We start from the raw sequence: 16,098 nt of genomic DNA on the forward strand, positions 1-16,098 counted from the left end.
TTATTTATCCTATTATATGCACTTCCAACAGATCTTTGAACAATCTGTACAGAGCAGGACCTATGGAGAACTCTTTAGAACTTTGAGGCGAACAAAGAGAAAGTGCTATTCACCAGCCACTTGAACGGCTCAAAGCTGCTTTGAAATTGAGACAATAGCCACCTCTTGGCTGGCTAAAGCAATTTCAACAAGGGATCTCAAAGTCACAACATAGGGTGGAGTATGCAAATTTAAGCAGCCCCTGATCAAAGCCCTGAGGAAATTGCTGTAAGTGTGCTGGAGTCCAGTTGTCTACCAGATGAATGGCATTCTTCCAAATTTGCTGGGCCCGTCTGGCCAGGGCATACAAGAGCATGACTCTTCCAGATGACCTCTTCCATGGGTCCTATGCTCATTTGGTAAGGATTGCGCTTTGTCAGCAAGACGTTATAGAACCTAAATATATGAGAAACCCCATCTCTCTTGACAAGAGGAGAACGGAATAACGTGCCAAGTGAAGACCAACAGATGCAACTTCCATCAGATGTTAACCTGATAAAGGAGATTAAATCTCCAAAAGGCATGTCAGAAGTGGGATTCGAACCCACGCCTCCAAAGGAGACTGTGGCCTAAACACAGCGCCTTAGACCTCTCGGCCATCCTGACAGTATATGCTTTTAAGAAATGAATAAAAGTTACTCAGAAACGTCTACCTCAATGCAAGCCTGAAATAATTTAAACCTTCAAACACAAGGTGCAACTTTATGCACAGGACAATAAACACAGAAGAACACATACGAAAGCACTTTATTTCACAGGTATACAGTTTTCATGCTTTTAGAACACCACATACCTCTCACCAGCTAATTAGGGTCCTGTATCCGACTCACAACATTTCCTTGCCTGCGACCTCTCTCTCTACACAAACAACTACAGCACAGGAAGTAGGAAGGCAATAGGTGGGGCAGTTTATGCAAATTTATGCTGCCAATGTGCCTTGCAGATTCATGCAGGATTTCTAGATCCTTGCTGGATACAAGAGAGTAGGCCTTGTTCCAGATAAACTATCCCTAGCAGGGAAAGTCTGAGCACAGGCACTCTTTTGCTCTTTAGCCCCTGGCCTGGGACTCACCCTCACTTGCTGAGGCGTGAAATTCTGCATACCAACTTTGCACAAAAGGTATGTTTGTGGTTGTTTGGGAATGGGTGGGAGGTCAAGAGCAGGGAAAAGCAGGTCTCCTTCACTACTAGACTCCTCTTCTATGCCTCCCTGCCATTCACTCACTCTGTCTTTGTTTCATTCTCTCCTTCCACAACACTCCTTCTCACTCACTCGCTCTATCACTTGTATTTTTGCCCTTGCTCTGCATTCTATAGTGGAAACATCTCTTGAATGAAGCATCTGAAAATGACGTGACATAAAATTTAAAACCTCCTTATTGGAAACCTAAAACATCACAAGACTTAATGTAACCCATTTCTTTCATAAAAAAGATTTTTAAAGTACCCCACAAAAGAAATATAAAACACCACGAGTGCTAGAAGAATATAACATTAACGTTAAAGATAGAATAGGGCAAATGCATTTGCAGTTGAAACTGAAGTTTGGTACTTATTCAGATATTATTTACATTGCCAATTTTTAGCTGAGATTCTAAAGGAACTGAGAGAGAAAATGGAATTAAAGTTTTGTCAGAAGTGGGATTTGAACCAACGCCTCCAGGAGAGACTGCGGCCTTAACGCAGCGCCTTAGACCACTCGGCTATCCTGACCCCATGCTGCTTTTTCATCTAAAGGGTGAGAAAGATATTAGGAACCAAAAAATGCACAGAGCTTAGGCCAATAGTGGCTAGAGCAAGAAAAAAACTCACTGCACTCTTCCAAGAAGACAATCCTATAAGCCACTGCGAGGGAAATGATCATATTTCTCAAGAAAATAATTAGAGTAAACAAAGGACTGTCAGAAGTGGGATTTGAACCCACACCTCCAGAGGAGACTGCGACCTGAACGCAGCGCCTTAGACCACTCGGCCATCCTGACTTGCTTTCCCAGCATCTTCCAGAGGCCAGACAGCCATGCAGGTGAGGTACTGAAAAGGAATGCCCTCAATTTATTTATCCTAGCATATGCACTTCCAACAGATCTTTGAACAATCTGTACAGAGCAGGACCTATGGAGAACTCTTTAGAACTTTGAGGCGAACAAAGAGAAAGTGCTATTCACCAGCCACTTGAACGGCTCAAAGCTGCTTTGAAATTGAGACAATAGCCACCTCTTGGCTGGCTAAAGCAATTTCAACAAGGGATCTCAAAGTCACAACATAGGGTGGAGTATGCAAATTTAAGCAGCCCCTGATCAAAGCCCTAAGGAAATTGCTGTAAGTGTGCTGGAGTCCAGTTGTCTACCAGATGCATGGCATTCTTCCAAATTTGCAGGGCCCGTCTGGCCAGGGCATACAAGAGCATGACTCTTCCAGATGACCTCTTACATGGGTCCTATGCTCATTTGGTAAGGATTGCGCTTTGTCAGCAAGACGTTATAGAACCTAAATATATGAGAAACCCCATCTCTCTTGACAAGAGGAGAACGGAATAACGTGCCAAGTGAAGACCAACAGATGCAACTTCCATCAGATGTTAACCTGATAAAGGAGATTAAATCTCCAAAAGGCATGTCAGAAGTGGGATTCGAACCCACGCCTCCAAAGGAGACTGTGGCCTAAACACAGCGCCTTAGACCTCTCGGCCATCCTGACAGTATATGCTTTTAAGAAATTAATAAAAGTTACTCAGAAACGTCTACCTCAATGCAAGCCTGAAATAATTTAAACCTTCAAACACAAGGTGCAACTTTATGCACAGGACAATAAACACAGAAGAACACATACGAAAGCACTTTATTTCACAGGTATACAGTTTTCATGCTTTTAGAACACCACATACCTCTCACCAGCTATTTAGGGTCCTGTATCCGACTCACAACATTTCCTTGCCTGCGACCTCTCTCTCTACACAAACAACTACAGCACAGGAAGTAGGACGGGAATAGGTGGGGCAGTTTATGCAAATTTATGCTGCCAATGTGCCTTGCAGATTCATGCAGGATTTCTAGATCCTTGCTGGATACAAGAGAGTAGGCCTTGTTCCAGATAAACTATCCCTAGCAGGGAAAGTCTGAGCACAGGCACTCTTTTGCTCTTTAGCCCCTGGCCTGGGACTCACCCTCACTTGCTGAGGCGTGAAATTCTGCATACCAACTTTGCACAGAAGGTATGTTTGTGGTTGTTTGGGGATGGGTGGGAGGTCAAGAGCAGGGAAAAGCAGGTCTCCTTCACTACTAGACTCCTCTTCTATGCCTCCCTGCCGTTCACTCACTCTGTCTTTGTTTCATTCTCTCCTTCCACAACACTCCTTCTCACTCACTCGCTCTATCACTTGTATTTTTGCCCTTGCTCTGCATTCTATAGTGGAAACATCTCTTGAATGATGCATCTGAAAATGACGTGACATAAAATTTAAAACCTCCTTATTGGAAACCTAAAACATCACAAGACTTAATGTAACCCATTTCTTTCATAAAAAAGATTTTTAAAGTACCCCACAAAACAAATATAAAACACCACGAGTGCTAGAAGAATATTACATTAACGTTAAAGATAGAATAGGGCAAATGCATTTGCAGTTGAAACTGAAGTTTGGTACTTATTCAGATATTATTTACATTGCCAATTTTTAGCTGAGATTCTAAAGGAACTGAGAGAGAAAATGGAATTCAAGTTTTGTCAGAAGTGGGATTCGAACCCACGCCTCCAGGAGAGACTGCGGCCTTAACGCAGCGCCTTAGACCACTCGGCCATCCTGACCCCATGCTGCTTTTTCATCTAAAGGGTGAGAAAGATATTAGGAACCAAAAAATGCACAGAGCTGAGGCCAATAGTGGCTAGAGCAAGAAAAAAACTCACTGCACTCTTCCAAGAAGACAATCCTATAAGCCACTGCGAGGGAAATGATCATATTTCTCAAGAAAATAATTAGAGTAAACTCAGGACTGTCAGAAGTGGGATTTGAACCCACGCCTCCAGAGGAGACTGCGACCTGAACGCAGCGCCTTAGACCACTCGGCCATCCTGACTTGCTTTCCCAGCATCTTCCAGAGGCCAGACAGCCATGCAGGTGAGGTACTGAAAAGGAATTCCCTCAATTTATTTATCCTATTATATGCACTTCCAACAGATCTTTGAACAATCTGTACAGAGCAGGACCTATGGAGAACTCTTTAGAACTTTGAGGCGAACAAAGAGAAAGTGCTATTCACCAGCCACTTGAACGGCTCAAAGCTGCTTTGAAATTGAGACAATAGCCACCTCTTGGCTGGCTAAAGCAATTTCAACAAGGGATCTCAAAGTCACAACATAGGGTGGAGTATGCAAATTTAAGCAGCCCCTGATCAAAGCCCTAAGGAAATTGCTGTAAGTGTGCTGGAGTCCAGTTGTCTACCAGATGCATGCCATTCTTCCAAATTTTCAGGGCCCGTCTGGCCAGGGCATACAAGAGCATGACTCTTCCAGATGACCTCTTACATGGGTCCTATGCTCATTTGGTAAGGATTGCGCTTTGTCAGCAAGACGTTATAGAACCTAAATATATGAGAAACCCCATCTCTCTTGACAAGAGGAGAACGGAATAACGTGCCAGGTGAAGACCAACAGATGCAACTTCCATCAGATGTTAACCTGATAAAGGAGATTAAATCTCCAAAAGGAATGTCAGAAGTGGAATTCGAACCCACGCCTCCAAAGGAGACTGTGGCCTAAACACAGCACCTTAGACCTCTCGGCCATCCTGACAGTATAGGCTTTTAAGAAATGAATAAAAGTTACTCAGAAACGTCTACCTCCATGCAAGCCTGAAATAATTTAAACCTTCAAACACAAGGTGCAACTTTATGCACAGGACAATAAACACAGAAGAACACATACGAAAGCACTTTATTTCACAGGTATACAGTTTTCATGCTTTTAGAACACCACATACCTCTCACCAGCTATTTAGGGTCCTGTATCCGACTCACAACATTTCCTTGCCTGCGACCTCTCTCTCTACACAAACAACTACAGCACAGGAAGTAGGAAGGCAATAGGTGGGGCAGTTTATGCAAATTTATGCTGCCAATGTGCCTTGCAGATTCATGCAGGATTTCTAGATCCTTGCTGGATACAAGAGAGTAGGCCTTGTTCCAGATAAACTATCCCTAGCAGGGAAAGTCTGAGCACAGGCACTCTTTTGCTCTTTAGCCCCTGGCCTGGGACTCACCCTCACTTGCTGAGGCGTGAAATTCTGCATACCAACTTTGCACAGAAGGTATGTTTGTGGTTGTTTGGGGATGGGTGGGAGGTCAAGAGCAGGGAAAAGCAGGTCTCCTTCACTACTAGACTCCTCTTCTATGCCTCCCTGCCATTCACTCACTCTGTCTTTGTTTCATTCTCTCCTTCCACAACACTCCTTCTCACTCACTCGCTCTATCACTTGTATTTTTGCCCTTGCTCTGCATTTTATAGTGGAAACATCTCTTGAATGAAGCATCTGAAAATGACGTGACATAAAATTTAAAACCTCCTTATTGGAAACCTAAAACATCACAAGACTTAATGTAACCCATTTCTTTCATAAAAAAGATTTTTAAAGTACCCCACAAAACAAATATAAAACACCACGAGTGCTAGAAGAATATTACATTAACGTTAAAGATAGAATAGGGCAAATGCATTTGCAGTTGAAACTGAAGTTTGGTACTTATTCAGATATTATTTACATTGCCAATTTTTAGCTGAGATTCTCAAGGAACTGAGAGAGAAAATGGAATACAAGTTTTGTCAGAAGTGGGATTCGAACCCACGCCTCCAGGAGAGACTGCGGCCTTAACGCAGCGCCTTAGACCACTCGGCCATCCTGACCCCATGCTGCTTTTTCATCTAAAGGGTGAGAAAGATATTAGGAACCAAAAAATGCACAGAGCTTAGGCCAATAGTGGCTAGAGCAAGAAAAAAACTCACTGCACTCTTCCAAGAAGACAATCCTATAAGCCACTGCGAGGGAAATGATCATATTTCTCAAGAAAATAATTAGAGTAAACTCAGGACTGTCAGAAGTGGGATTTGAACCCACGCCTCCAGAGGAGACTGCGACCTGAACGCAGCGCCTTAGACCACTCGGCCATCCTGACTTGCTTTCCCAGCATCTTCCAGAGGCCAGACAGCCATGCAGGTGAGGTACTGAAAAGGAATGCCCTCAATTTATTTATCCTATTATATGCACTTCCAACAGATCTTTGAACAATCTGTACAGAGCAGGACCTATGGAGAACTCTTTAGAACTTTGAGGCGAACAAAGAGAAAGTGCTATTCACCAGCCACTTGAACGGCTCAAAGCTGCTTTGAAATTGAGACAATAGCCACCTCTTGGCTGGCTAAAGCAATTTCAACAAGGGATCTCAAAGTCACAACATAGGGTGGAGTATGCAAATTTAAGCAGCCCCTGATCAAAGCCCTAAGGAAATTGCTGTAAGTGTGCTGGAGTCCAGTTGTCTACCAGATGCATGCCATTCTTCCAAATTTGCAGGGCCCGTCTGGCCAGGGCATACAAGAGCATGACTCTTCCAGATGACCTCTTACATGGGTCCTATGCTCATTTGGTAAGGATTGCGCTTTGTCAGCAAGACGTTATAGAACCTAAATATATGAGAAACCCCATCTCTCTTGACAAGAGGAGAACGGAATAACGTGCCAGGTGAAGACCAACAGATGCAACTTCCATCAGATGTTAACCTGATAAAGGAGATTAAATCTCCAAAAGGAATGTCAGAAGTGGAATTCGAACCCACGCCTCCAAAGGAGACTGTGGCCTAAACACAGCACCTTAGACCTCTCGGCCATCCTGACAGTATAGGCTTTTAAGAAATGAATAAAAGTTACTCAGAAACGTCTACCTCCATGCAAGCCTGAAATAATTTAAACATTCAAACACAAGGTGCAACTTTATGCACAGGACAATAAACACAGAAGAACACATACGAAAGCACTTTATTTCACAGGTATACAGTTTTCATGCTTTTAGAACACCACATACCTCTCACCAGCTATTTAGGGTCCTGTATCCGACTCACAACATTTCCTTGCCTGCAACCTCTCTCTCTACACAAACAACTACAGCACAGGAAGTAGGAAGGCAATAGGTGGGGCAGTTTATGCAAATTTATGCTGCCAATGTGCCTTGCAGATTCATGCAGGATTTCTAGATCCTTGCTGGATACAAGAGAGTAGGCCTTGTTCCAGATAAACTATCCCTAGCAGGGAAAGTCTGAGCACAGGCACTCTTTTGCTCTTTAGCCCCTGGCCTGGGACTCACCCTCACTTGCTGAGGCGTGAAATTCTGCATACCAACTTTGCACAGAAGGTATGTTTGTGGTTGTTTGGGGATGGGTGGGAGGTCAAGAGCAGGGAAAAGCAGGTCTCCTTCACTACTAGACTCCTCTTCTATGCCTCCCTGCCATTCACTCACTCTGTCTTTGTTTCATTCTCTCCTTCCACAACACTCCTTCTCACTCACTCGCTCTATCACTTGTATTTTTGCCCTTGCTCTGCATTTTATAGTGGAAACATCTCTTGAATGAAGCATCTGAAAATGACGTGACATAAAATTTAAAACCTCCTTATTGGAAACCTAAAACATCACAAGACTTAATGTAACCCATTTCTTTCATAAAAAAGATTTTTAAAGTACCCCACAAAACAAATATAAAACACCACGAGTGCTAGAAGAATATTACATTAACGTTAAAGATAGAATAGGGCAAATGCATTTGCAGTTGAAACTGAAGTTTGGTACTTATTCAGATATTATTTACATTGCCAATTTTTAGCTGAGATTCTCAAGGAACTGAGAGAGAAAATGGAATACAAGTTTTGTCAGAAGTGGGATTCGAACCCACGCCTCCAGGAGAGACTGCGGCCTTAACGCAGCGCCTTAGACCACTCGGCCATCCTGACCCCATGCTGCTTTTTCATCTAAAGGGTGAGAAAGATATTAGGAACCAAAAAATGCACAGAGCTTAGGCCAATAGTGGCTAGAGCAAGAAAAAAACTCACTGCACTCTTCCAAGAAGACAATCCTATAAGCCACTGCGAGGGAAATGATCATATTTCTCAAGAAAAAAATTAGAGTAAACACAGGACTGTCAGAAGTGGGATTTGAACCCACGCCTCCAGAGGAGACTGCGACCTGAACGCAGCGCCTTAGACCACTCGGCCATCCTGACTTGCTTTCCCAGCATCTTCCAGAGGCCAGACAGCCATGCAGGTGAGGTACTGAAAAGGAATGCCCTCAATTTATTTATCCTATTATATGCACTTCCAACAGATCTTTGAACAATCTGTACAGAGCAGGACCTATGGAGAACTCTTTAGAACTTTGAGGCGAACAAAGAGAAAGTGCTATTCACCAGCCACTTGAACGGCTCAAAGCTGCTTTGAAATTGAGACAATAGCCACCTCTTGGCTGGCTAAAGCAATTTCAACAAGGGATCTCAAAGTCACAACATAGGGTGGAGTATGCAAATTTAAGCAGCCCCTGATCAAAGCCCTAAGGAAATTGCTGTAAGTGTGCTGGAGTCCAGTTGTCTACCAGATGCATGGCATTCTTCCAAATTTGCAGGGCCCGTCTGGCCAGTGCATACAAGAGCATGACTATTCCAGATGACCTCTTACATGGGTCCTATGCTCATTTGGTAAGGATTGCGCTTTGTCAGCAAGACGTTATAGAACCTAAATATATGAGAAACCCCATCTCTCTTGACAAGAGGAGAACGGAATAACGTGCCAAGTGAAGACCAACAGATGCAACTTCCATCAGATGTTAACCTGATAAAGGAGATTAAATCTCCAAAAGGCATGTCAGAAGTGGGATTCGAACCCACGCCTCCAAAGGAGACTGTGGCCTACACACACCGCCTTAGACCTCTCGGCCATCCTGACAGTATAGACTTTTAAGAAATGAATAAAAGTTACTCAGAAACGTCTACCTCCATGCAAGCCTGAAATAATTTAAACCTTCAAACACAAGGTGCAACTTTATGCACAGGACAATAAACACAGAAGAACACATACGAAAGCACTTTATTTCACAGGTATACAGTTTTCATGCTTTTAGAACACCACATACCTCTCACCAGCTATTTAGGGTCCTGTATCCGACTCACAACATTTCCTTGCCTGCGACCTCTCTCTCTACACAAACAACTACAGCACAGGAAGTAGGAAGGCAATAGGTGGGGCAGTTTATGCAAATTTATGCTGCCAATGTGCCTTGCAGATTCATGCAGGATTTCTAGATCCTTGCTGGGTACAAGAGAGTAGGCCTTGTTCCAGATAAACTATCCCTAGCAGGGAAAGTCTGAGCACAGGCACTCTTTTGCTCTTTAGCCCCTGGCCTGGGACTCACCCTCACTTGCTGAGGCATGAAATTCTGCATACCAACTTTGCACAGAAGGTATGTTTGTGGTTGTTTGGGGATGGGTGGGAGGTCAAGAGCAGGGAAAAGCAGGTCTCCTTCACTACTAGACTACTCTTCTATGCCTCCCTGCCGTTCACTCACTCTGTCTTTGTTTCATTCTCTCCTTCCACAACACTCCTTCTCACTCACTCGCTCTATCACTTGTATTTTTGCCCTTGCTCTGCATTCTATAGTGGAAACATCTCTTGAATGAAGCATCTGAAAATGACGTGACATAAAATTTAAAACCTCCTTATTGGAAACCTAAAACATCACAAGACTTAATGTAACCCATTTCTTTCATAAAAAAGATTTTTAAAGTACCCCACAAAACAAATATAAAACACCACGAGTGCTAGAAGAATATTACATTAACGTTAAAGATAGAATAGGTCAAATGCATTTGCAGTTGAAACTGAAGTTTGGTACTTATTCAGATATTATTTACATTGCCAATTTTTAGCTGAGATTCTAAAGGAACTGAGAGAGAAAATGGAATTCAAGTTTTGTCAGAAGTGGGATTCGAACCCACGCCTCCAGGAGAGACTGCGGCCTTAATGCAGCACCTTAGACCACTCGGCCATCCTGACCCCATGCTGCATTTTCATCTAAAGGGTGAGAAAGATATTAGGAACCAAAAAATGCACAGAGCTTAGGCCAATAGTGGCTAGAGCAAGAAAAAAACTCACTGCACTCTTCCAAGAAGACAATCCTATAAGCCACTGCGAGGGAAATGATCATATTTCTCAAGAAAAAAATTAGAGTAAACACAGGACTGTCAGAAGTGGGATTTGAACCCACGCCTCCAGAGGAGACTGCGACCTGAACGCAGCGCCTTAGACCACTCGGCCATCCTGACTTGCTTTCCCAGCATCTTCCAGAGGCCAGACAGCCATGCAGGTGAGGTACTGAAAAGGAATGCCCTCAATTTATTTATCCTATTATATGCACTTCCAACAGATCTTTGAACAATCTGTACAGAGCAGGACCTATGGAGAACTCTTTAGAACTTTGAGGCGAACAAAGAGAAAGTGCTATTCACCAGCCACTTGAACGGCTCAAAGCTGCTTTGAAATTGAGACAATAGCCACCTCTTGGCTGGCTAAAGCAATTTCAACAAGGGATCTCAAAGTCACAACATAGGGTGGAGTATGCAAATTTAAGCAGCCCCTGATCAAAGCCCTGAGGAAATTGCTGTAAGTGTGCTGGAGTCCAGTTGTCTACCAGATGAATGGCATTCTTCCAAATTTGCTGGGCCCGTCTGGCCAGGGCATACAAGAGCATGACTCTTCCAGATGACCTCTTACATGGGTCCTATGCTCATTTGGTAAGGATTGCGCTTTGTCAGCAAGACGTTATAGAACCTAAATATATGAGAAACCCCATTTCTCTTGACAAGAGGAGAACGGAATAACGTGCCAAGTGAAGACCAACAGATGCAACTTCCATCAGATGTTAACCTGATAAAGGAGATTAAATCTCCAAAAGGCATGTCAGAAGTGGGATTCGAACCCACGCCTCCAAAGGAGACTGTTGCCTAAACACAGCGCCTTAGACCTCTCGGCCATCCTGACAGTATATGCTTTTAAGAAATGAATAAAAGTTACTCAGAAACGTCTACCTCAATGCAAGCCTGAAATAATTTAAACCTTCAAACACAAGGTGCAACTTTATGCACAGGACAATAAACACAGAAGAACACATACGAAAGCACTTTATTTCACAGGTATACAGTTTTCATGCTTTTAGAACACCACATACCTCTCACCAGCTAATTAGGGTCCTGTATCCGACTCACAACATTTCCTTGCCTGCGACCTCTCTCTCTACACAAACAACTACAGCACAGGAAGTAGGAAGGCAATAGGTGGGGCAGTTTATGCAAATTTATGCTGCCAATGTGCCTTGCAGATTCATGCAGGATTTCTAGATCCTTGCTGGATACAAGAGAGTAGGCCTTGTTCCAGATAAACTATCCCTAGCAGGGAAAGTCTGAGCACAGGCACTCTTTTGCTCTTTAGCCCCTGGCCTGGGACTCACCCTCACTTGCTGAGGCGTGAAATTCTGCATACCAACTTTGCACAAAAGGTATGTTTGTGGTTGTTTGGGAATGGGTGGGAGGTCAAGAGCAGGGAAAAGCAGGTCTCCTTCACTACTAGACTCCTCTTCTATGCCTCCCTGCCATTCACTCACTCTGTCTTTGTTTCATTCTCTCCTTCCACAACACTCCTTCTCACTCACTCGCTCTATCACTTGTATTTTTGCCCTTGCTCTGCATTCTATAGTGGAAACATCTCTTGAATGAAGCATCTGAAAATGACGTGACATAAAATTTAAAACCTCCTTATTGGAAACCTAAAACATCACAAGACTTAATGTAACCCATTTCTTTCATAAAAAAGATTTTTAAAGTACCCCACAAAAGAAATATAAAACACCACGAGTGCTAGAAGAATATAACATTAACGTTAAAGATAGAATAGGGCAAATGCATTTGCAGTTGAAACTGAAGTTTGGTACTTATTCAGATATTATTTACATTGCCAATTTTTAGCTGAGATTCTAAAGGAACTGAGAGAGAAAATGGAATTAAAGTTTTGTCAGAAGTGGGATTTGAACCAACGCCTCCAGGAGAGACTGCGGCCTTAACGCAGCGCCTTAGACCACTCGGCTATCCTGACACCATGCTGCTTTTTCATCTAAAGGGTGAGAAAGATATTAGGAACCAAAAAATGCACAGAGCTTAGGCCAATAGTGGCTAGAGCAAGAAAAAAACTCACTGCACTCTTCCAAGAAGACAATCCTATAAGCCACTGCGAGGGAAATGATCATATTTCTCAAGAAAATAATTAGAGTAAACAAAGGACTGTCAGAAGTGGGATTTGAACCCACGCCTCCAGAGGAGAGTGCGACCTGAACGCAGCGCCTTAGACCACTCGGCCATCCTGACTTGCTTTCCCAGCATCTTCCAGAGGCCAGACAGCCATGCAGGTGAGGTACTGAAAAGGAATGCCCTCAATTTATTTATCCTATTATATGCACTTCCAACAGATCTTTGAACAATCTGTACAGAGCAGGACCTATGGAGAACTCTTTAGAACTTTGAGGCGAACAAAGAGAAAGTGCTATTCACCAGCCACTTGAACGGCTCAAAGCTGCTTTGAAATTGAGACAATAGCCACCTCTTGGCTGGCTAAAGCAATTTCAACAAGGGATCTCAAAGGCACAACATAGGGTGGAGTATGCAAATTTAAGCAGCCCCTGATCAAAGCCCTAAGGAAATTGCTGTAAGTGTGCTAGAGTCCAGTTGTCTACCAGATGCATGGCATTCTTCCAAATTTGCAGGGCCCGTCTGGCCAGGGCATACAAGAGCATGACTCTTCCAGATGACCTCTTACATGGGTCCTATGCTCATTTGGTAAGGATTGCGCTTTGTCAGCAAGACGTTATAGAACCTAAATATATGAGAAACCCCATCTCTCTTGACAAGAGGAGAACGGAATAACGTGCCAAGTGAAGACCAACAGATGCAACTTCCATCAGATGTTAACCTGATAAAGGAGATTAAATCTCCAAAAGGCATGTCAGAAGTGGGATTCGAACCCACGCCTCCAAAGGAGACTGTGGCCTACACACACCGCCTTAGACCTCTCGGCCATCCTGACAGTATAGACTTTTAAGAAATGAATAAAAGTTACTCAGAAACGTCTACCTCCATGCAAGCCTGAAATAATTTAAACCTTCAAACACAAGGTGCAACTTTATGCACAGGACAATAAACACAGAAGAACACATACGAAAGCACTTTATTTCACAGGTATACAGTTTTCATGCTTTTAGAACACCACATACCTCTCACCAGCTATTTAGGGTCCTGTATCCGACTCACAACATTTCCTTGCCTGCGACCTCTCTCTCTACACAAACAACTACAGCACAGGAAGTAGGAAGGCAATAGGTGGGGCAGTTTATGCAAATTTATGCTGCCAATGTGCCTTGCAGATTCATGCAGGATTTCTAGATCCTTGCTGGGTACAAGAGAGTAGGCCTTGTTCCAGATAAACTATCCCTAGCAGGGAAAGTCTGAGCACAGGCACTCTTTTGCTCTTTAGCCCCTGGCCTGGGACTCACCCTCACTTGCTGAGGCATGAAATTCTGCATACCAACTTTGCACAGAAGGTATGTTTGTGGTTGTTTGGGGATGGGTGGGAGGTCAAGAGCAGGGAAAAGCAGGTCTCCTTCACTACTAGACTACTCTTCTATGCCTCCCTGCCGTTCACTCACTCTGTCTTTGTTTCATTCTCTCCTTCCACAACACTCCTTCTCACTCACTCGCTCTATCACTTGTATTTTTGCCCTTGCTCTGCATTCTATAGTGGAAACATCTCTTGAATGAAGCATCTGAAAATGACGTGACATAAAATTTAAAACCTCCTTATTGGAAACCTAAAACATCACAAGACTTAATGTAACCCATTTCTTTCATAAAAAAGATTTTTAAAGTACCCCACAAAACAAATATAAAACACCACGAGTGCTAGAAGAATATTACATTAACGTTAAAGATAGAATAGGGCAAATGCATTTGCAGTTGAAACTGAAGTTTGGTACTTATTCAGATATTATTTACATTGCCAATTTTTAGCTGAGATTCTAAAGGAACTGAGAGAGAAAATGGAATTCAAGTTTTGTCAGAAGTGGGATTCGAACCCACGCCTCCAGGAGAGACTGCGGCCTTAATGCAGCACCTTAGACCACTCGGCCATCCTGACCCCATGCTGCATTTTCATCTAAAGGGTGAGAAAGATATTAGGAACCAAAAAATGCACAGAGCTTAGGCCAATAGTGGCTAGAGCAAGAAAAAAACTCACTGCACTCTTCCAAGAAGACAATCCTATAAGCCACTGCGAGGGAAATGATCATATTTCTCAAGAAAAAAATTAGAGTAAACACAGGACTGTCAGAAGTGGGATTTGAACCCACGCCTCCAGAGGAGACTGCGACCTGAACGCAGCGCCTTAGACCACTCGGCCATCCTGACTTGCTTTCCCAGCATCTTCCAGAGGCCAGACAGCCATGCAGGTGAGGTACTGAAAAGGAATGCCCTCAATTTATTTATCCTATTATATGCACTTCCAACAGATCTTTGAACAATCTGTACAGAGCAGGACCTATGGAGAACTCTTTAGAACTTTGAGGCGAACAAAGAGAAAGTGCTATTCACCAGCCACTTGAACGGCTCAAAGCTGCTTTGAAATTGAGACAATAGCCACCTCTTGGCTGGCTAAAGCAATTTCAACAAGGGATCTCAAAGTCACAACATAGGGTGGAGTATGCAAATTTAAGCAGCCCCTGATCAAAGCCCTGAGGAAATTGCTGTAAGTGTGCTGGAGTCCAGTTGTCTACCAGATGAATGGCATTCTTCCAAATTTGCTGGGCCCGTCTGGCCAGGGCATACAAGAGCATGACTCTTCCAGATGACCTCTTACATGGGTCCTATGCTCATTTGGTAAGGATTGCGCTTTGTCAGCAAGACGTTATAGAACCTAAATATATGAGAAACCCCATTTCTCTTGACAAGAGGAGAACGGAATAACGTGCCAAGTGAAGACCAACAGATGCAACTTCCATCAGATGTTAACCTGATAAAGGAGATTAAATCTCCAAAAGGCATGTCAGAAGTGGGATTCGAACCCACGCCTCCAAAGGAGACTGTGGCCTAAACACAGCACCTTAGACCTCTCGGTCATCCTGACAGTATAGGCTTTTAAGAAATGAATAAAAGTTACTCAGAAACGTCTACCTCCATGCAAGCCTGAAAGAATTTAAACCTTCAAACACAAGGTGCAACTTTATGCACAGGACAATAAACACAGAAGAACACATACGAAAGCACTTTATTTCACAGGTATACAGTTTTCATGCTTTTAGAACACCACATACCTCTCACCAGCTATTTAGGGTCCTGTATCCGACTCACAACATTTCCTTGCCTGCGACCTCTCTCTCTACACAAACAACTACAGCACAGGAAGTAGGAAGGCAATAGGTGGGGCAGTTTATGCAAATTTATGCTGCCAATGTGCCTTGCAGATTCATGCAGGATTTCTAGATCCTTGCTGGATACAAGAGAGTAGGCCTTGTTCCAGATAAACTATCCCTAGCAGGGAAAGTCTGAGCACAGGCACTCTTTTGCTCTTTAGCCCCTGGCCTGGGACTCACCCTCACTTGCTGAGGCGTGAAATTCTGCATACCAACTTTGCACAGAAGGTATGTTTGTGGTTGTTTGGGGATGGGTGGGAGGTCAAGAGCAGGGAAAAGCAGGTCTCCTTCACTACTAGACTACTCTTCTATGCCTCCCTGCCGTTCACTCACTCTGTCTTTGTTTCATTCTCTCCTTCCACAACACTCCTTCTCACTCACTCGCTCTATCACTTGTATTTTTGCCCTTGCTCTGCATTCTATAGTGGAAACATCTCTTGAATGAAGCATCTGAAAATGACGTGACATAACATTTAAAACCTCCTTATTGGAAACCTAAAACATCACAAGACTTAATGTAACCCATTTCT

At 43.4% G+C, this 16,098-nt stretch overlaps 12 non-coding genes across 12 annotated transcripts; all 12 read right to left on the reverse strand.

The window, feature by feature from the left end:
- Positions 1–562: 562 nt before the first annotated feature.
- On the reverse strand, positions 563–645 carry TRNAL-UAG (transfer RNA leucine (anticodon UAG)). Its single transcript has one exon. It is a non-coding gene; the product is annotated as a tRNA-Leu (tRNA).
- A 1,293-nt stretch (positions 646–1,938) lies between these two features.
- Positions 1,939–2,021, reverse strand: TRNAL-CAG (transfer RNA leucine (anticodon CAG)). Its single transcript has one exon. It is a non-coding gene; the product is annotated as a tRNA-Leu (tRNA).
- Positions 2,022–2,653: 632 nt separating this feature from the next.
- TRNAL-UAG (transfer RNA leucine (anticodon UAG)) lies at positions 2,654–2,736 on the reverse strand. The gene has a single exon. It is a non-coding gene; the product is annotated as a tRNA-Leu (tRNA).
- Positions 2,737–3,760: 1,024 nt separating this feature from the next.
- Positions 3,761–3,843, reverse strand: TRNAL-AAG (transfer RNA leucine (anticodon AAG)). The gene has a single exon. It is a non-coding gene; the product is annotated as a tRNA-Leu (tRNA).
- Positions 3,844–4,029: 186 nt separating this feature from the next.
- On the reverse strand, positions 4,030–4,112 carry TRNAL-CAG (transfer RNA leucine (anticodon CAG)). The gene has a single exon. It is a non-coding gene; the product is annotated as a tRNA-Leu (tRNA).
- A 1,739-nt stretch (positions 4,113–5,851) lies between these two features.
- Positions 5,852–5,934, reverse strand: TRNAL-AAG (transfer RNA leucine (anticodon AAG)). Its single transcript has one exon. It is a non-coding gene; the product is annotated as a tRNA-Leu (tRNA).
- A 186-nt stretch (positions 5,935–6,120) lies between these two features.
- On the reverse strand, positions 6,121–6,203 carry TRNAL-CAG (transfer RNA leucine (anticodon CAG)). The gene has a single exon. It is a non-coding gene; the product is annotated as a tRNA-Leu (tRNA).
- A 1,739-nt stretch (positions 6,204–7,942) lies between these two features.
- On the reverse strand, positions 7,943–8,025 carry TRNAL-AAG (transfer RNA leucine (anticodon AAG)). Its single transcript has one exon. It is a non-coding gene; the product is annotated as a tRNA-Leu (tRNA).
- A 186-nt stretch (positions 8,026–8,211) lies between these two features.
- Positions 8,212–8,294, reverse strand: TRNAL-CAG (transfer RNA leucine (anticodon CAG)). Its single transcript has one exon. It is a non-coding gene; the product is annotated as a tRNA-Leu (tRNA).
- A 2,008-nt stretch (positions 8,295–10,302) lies between these two features.
- On the reverse strand, positions 10,303–10,385 carry TRNAL-CAG (transfer RNA leucine (anticodon CAG)). The gene has a single exon. It is a non-coding gene; the product is annotated as a tRNA-Leu (tRNA).
- Positions 10,386–14,484: 4,099 nt separating this feature from the next.
- Positions 14,485–14,567, reverse strand: TRNAL-CAG (transfer RNA leucine (anticodon CAG)). Its single transcript has one exon. It is a non-coding gene; the product is annotated as a tRNA-Leu (tRNA).
- A 632-nt stretch (positions 14,568–15,199) lies between these two features.
- Positions 15,200–15,282, reverse strand: TRNAL-UAG (transfer RNA leucine (anticodon UAG)). The gene has a single exon. It is a non-coding gene; the product is annotated as a tRNA-Leu (tRNA).
- Between the last annotated feature and the right edge of the window lie 816 nt (positions 15,283–16,098).

This window comes from Triturus cristatus, chromosome 6, assembly GCF_964204655.1.
Source record: "Triturus cristatus chromosome 6, aTriCri1.1, whole genome shotgun sequence".
NCBI classification, from domain to species: domain Eukaryota; kingdom Metazoa; phylum Chordata; class Amphibia; order Caudata; family Salamandridae; genus Triturus; species Triturus cristatus.